Source organism: Schistocerca gregaria, chromosome 8, assembly GCF_023897955.1.
Source record: "Schistocerca gregaria isolate iqSchGreg1 chromosome 8, iqSchGreg1.2, whole genome shotgun sequence".
NCBI classification, from domain to species: domain Eukaryota; kingdom Metazoa; phylum Arthropoda; class Insecta; order Orthoptera; family Acrididae; genus Schistocerca; species Schistocerca gregaria.
Window position 1 is genome coordinate 26,123,822 of NC_064927.1, and position 4,512 is coordinate 26,128,333.

The window sequence follows — 4,512 nt, forward strand, 5'->3', positions numbered from 1 at the left end:
GCACAAAGTGTGTGGTCTTGTTTCTCAGTCTATATTTGGTCGGTCACGTCAGAGGTTGAATGTAACGAATGGGTGGGAAAGAGCAAGGGGCAGCGGCTGTGTAGAACAAAAACACAAATCCTCAAGGGTGTGAGCGTTTCGAGATGAGTCGTATACATGTAAATGTTGGTCGTCAGTGACCGTGTGGCCTAATGGATAAGGCGTAGGACTTCGGATCTGAAGATTACAGGTTCGAATGCTGTCACGCTTGTGTTTTTCCAGTTCTGAAAAAGAAACATAACGTTTTAATGTAGCAATTGAGCAGTACGAAACCGTCTGAATGTTGCTGTTGACCATTTTTTGCTTGGAGATGCTCTTGAGCTTGAAACACACACAACAAGACCGGTGTTAACTATCGAAATGGTCGGCAGAGTGCCGACACAGCGAGTTTTGACTATCACTTGCACATCTAAAACAACGTCGGAAAGTAACTCGTTCGGCTTTTGAGTCACATAAAGTATGTGTGTTAATTTTGACGCCACTAGCTCTGCATGTTGTCATGCAATTTCTTTACCTCTCAGAAAGGATTATGACATAAAAGTGAAGTACGTGACGAGTGTGACGTTAGGAAAACATTAGGCATCATGGAGAGATTCTGTATGGGACCACCCAACCCAAACGAGTACTGTGTGACGTGCTACCCGGCAGGTATTCACCGAGGTAGCCGGCTAGCTCAGTCGGTAGAGCGTCAGACTCATAATCCCAGGGTCGTGGGTTCGAGCCAGACGCTGGGCGGAACGGAATTTTGTTCCGCTGCAGGTGTAAATTACCGTTTTTCTGATTAACGAGATTTAATGGAAATAGCAACTTTAAACTTTGCCTACATCTCTGTCAGTCGCAAGGAAGCTGTATTTGAAGGTGAAGGTGATTTTGTAGACATGTGTGAAAGACATGTTCTGAAATGCAAGTGTTGTTGTTTGGAGAGCACATCAGTTACGTGTCAGATGTGTAGCCAAGCAGTAATTTGTCGCCATAGCTGCAAATATTAGCCGGTAATATGAAGTGTTGTCAGCTAAAGTCTGATGATGCAGACGACCGTAAGGACGAAGTACCCAAGAGTACCGCTAGGCCGCGCGTCTTTAGCTCAGTGGTAGAGCACTGGTCTAATAAACCAGTGGTCGTAAGTTCCATTCTCACAGGAGAAAGATGAATTTTGGAAATCAGTTGCGCGTCGTGGCCGTATAGCAAACAGTACCTGTGATGACGAACAATTAGCGACAGGCGTTTTTTTAAGAATTACTCTCAGATGCGATTAAGGCAAATGGCGCAGATAAAGCATTTGCCAAAGCGGTACAGCATAAGGTAGGAACGAGGCAGTCTGAATTACATTTTATAGATGTATTTCTCACATATCTCAGAGCCTCTCGCGATATTCGTCGTCGTCGTCGTCGTCGGCGGCGCCACCGCCAGCTCTTCTGCAGAAGTAGCAAATGGCAATCGTAGCAAATGCGGCGAGGGACGCCCTGCCTTCGATTCCGAATGCACAAAGTGTGTGGTCTTGTTTCTCAGTCTATATTTGGTCGGTCACGTCAGAGGTTGAATGTAACGAATGGGTGGGAAAGAGCAAGGGGCAGCGGCTGTGTAGAACGAAAACGCAAATCCTCAGGGGTGTGAGCGTTTCGAGATGAGTCGTATACATGTAAATGTTGGTCGTCAGTGACCGTGTGGCCTAATGGATAAGGCGTAGGACTTCGGATATGAAGATTACAGGTTCGAATGCTGTCACACTTGTGTTTTTCCAGTTCTGAAAAAGAAACATAACGTTTTAATGTAGCAATTGAGCAGTACGAAACCGTCTGAATGTTGCTGTTGACCATTTTTTGCTTGGAGATGCTCTTGAGCTTGAAACACACACATCAAGACCGGTGTTAACTAGCGAAATGGTCGGCAGAGTGCCGACACAGCGAGTTTTGACTATCACTTGCACATCTAAAACAACGTCGGAAAGTAACTCGTTCGGCTTTTGAGTCACATAAAGTATGTGTGTTAATTTTGACACCACTAGCTCTGCATGTTGTCATGCAATTTCTTTACCTCTCAGAAATGATTATGACATAAAAGTGAAGTACGTGACGAGTGTGACGTTAGGAAAACATTAGGCATCATGGAGAGATTCTGTATGGGACCACCCAACCCAAACGAGTACTGTGTGACGTGCTACCCGGCAGGTATTCACCGAGGTAACCGGCTAGCTCAGTCGGTAGAGCGTCAGACTCTTATTCCCAGGGTCGTCGGTTCGAGCCAGACGCTGGGCGGAACGGAATTTTGTTCCGCTGCAGGTGTAAATTACCGTTTTTCTGATTAACGAGATTTAATGGAAATAGCAACTTTAAACTTTGCCTACGTCTCTGTCAGTCGCAAGGAAGCTGTATTTGAAGGTGAAGGTGATTTTGTAGACATGTGTGAAAGACATGTTCTGAAATGCAAGTGTTGTTGTTTGGAGAGCACATCGGTTACGTGTCAGATGTGTAGCCAAGCAGTAATTTGTCGCCATAGCTGCAAATATTAGCCGGTAATATGAAGTGTTGTCAGCTAAAGTCTGATGATGCAGACGACCGTAAGGACGAAGTACCCAAGAGTACCGCTAGGCCGCGCCTCTTTAGCTCAGTGGTAGAGCACTGGTCTAATAAACCAGTGGTCGTAAGTTCCATCCTCACAGGAGAAAGATGAATTTTGGAAATCAGTTGCGCGTCGTGGCCGTATAGCAAACAGTACCTGTGATGACGAACAATTAGCGACAGGCGTTTTTTTAAGAATCACTCTCTGATGCGATTAAGGCGAATGGCGCAGATAAAGCATTTGCCAAAGCGGTACAGCATAAGGTGGGACGAGGCAGTGTATTTCTCACATATCTCAGAGCCTCTCGCGATATTCGTCGTCGTCGTCGTCGTCGTCGTCGTCGTCGCCGCCGCCGTCGCTTCTGCAGAAGTAGCAAATGGCAATCGTAGCAAATGCGGCGAGGGACGCCCTGCCTTCGATTCCGAATGCACAAAGTGTGTGGTCTTGTTTCTCAGTCTATATTTGGTCGGTCACGTCAGAGGTTGAATGTAACGAATGGGTGGGATAGAGCAAGGGGCAGCGGCCGTGTAGAACAAAAACACAAATCCTCAAGGGTGTGAGCGTTTCGAGATGAGTCGTATACATGTAAATGTTGGTCGTCAGTGACCGTGTGGCCTAATGGATAAGGCGTAGGAGTTCGGAACTGAAGATTACAGGTTCGAATGCTGTCACGCTTGTGTTTTTCCAGTTCTGAAAAAGAAACATAACGTTTTAATGTAGCAATTGAGCAGTACGAAACCGTCTGAATGTTGCTGTTGACCATTTTTTGCTTGGAGATGCTCTTGAGCTTGAAACACACACAACAAGACCGGTGTTAACTATCGAAATGGTCGGCAGAGTGCCGACACAGCGAGTTTTGACTATCACTTGCACATCTAAAACAACGTCGGAAAGTAACTCGTTCGGCTTTTGAGTCACATAAAGTATGTGTGTTAATTTTGACGCCACTAGCTCTGCATGTTGTCATGCAATTTCTTTACCTCTCAGAAAGGATTATGACATAAAAGTGAAGTACGTGACGAGTGTGACGTTAGGAAAACATTAGGCATCATGGAGAGATTCTGTATGGGACCACCCAACCCAAACGAGTACTGTGTGACGTGCTACCCGGCAGGTATTCACCGAGGTAGCCGGCTAGCTCAGTCGGTAGAGCGTCAGACTCAAAATCCCAGGGTCGTGGGTTCGAGCCAGACGCTGGGTGGAACGGAATTTTGTTCCGCTGCAGGTGTAAATTACCGTTTTTCTGATTAACGAGATTTAATGGAAATAGCAACTTTAAACTTTGCCTACATCTCTGTCAGTCGCAAGGAAGCTGTATTTGAAGGTGAAGGTGATTTTGTAGACATGTGTGAAAGACATGTTCTGAAATGCAAGTGTTGTTGTTTGGAGAGCACATCGGTTACGTGTCAGATGTGTAGCCAAGCAGTAATTTGTCGCCATAGCTGCAAATATTAGCCAGTAATATGAAGTGTTGTCAGCTAAAGTCTGATGATGCAGACGACCGTAAGGACGAAGTACCCAACAGTACCGCTAGGCCGCGCCTCCTTAGCTCAGTGGTACAGCACTGGTCTAATAAACCAGGAGTCGTAAGTTCTATTCTCACAGGAGAAAGATGAATTTTGGAAATCAGTTGCGCGTCGTGGCCGTATAGCAAACAGTACCTGTGATGACGAACAATTAGCGACAGGCGTTTTTCTAAGAATCAGTCTCAGAAGCGATTAAGGCGAATGGCGCAGATAAAGCATTTGCCAAAGCGGTACAGCATAAGGTGGGACGAGGCAGTCTGAATTACATTTTATAGATGTATTTCTCACATATCTCAGAGCCTCTCGCGATATTCGTCGTCGTCGTCGTCGTCGTCGCCGCCGCCGCCGCCGCTTCTGCAGAAGTAGCAAATGGCAATCGTAGCAAATG

General features: G+C 46.1%; 1 non-coding gene across 1 annotated transcript; it reads left to right on the top strand.

Moving 5' to 3' along the window:
• Window positions 1-2,632: 2,632 nt before the first annotated feature.
• Trnai-aau (transfer RNA isoleucine (anticodon AAU)) lies at window positions 2,633-2,704 on the top strand. Its single transcript has one exon. It is a non-coding gene; the product is annotated as a tRNA-Ile (tRNA).
• The last annotated feature ends 1,808 nt before the right edge of the window (window positions 2,705-4,512 follow it).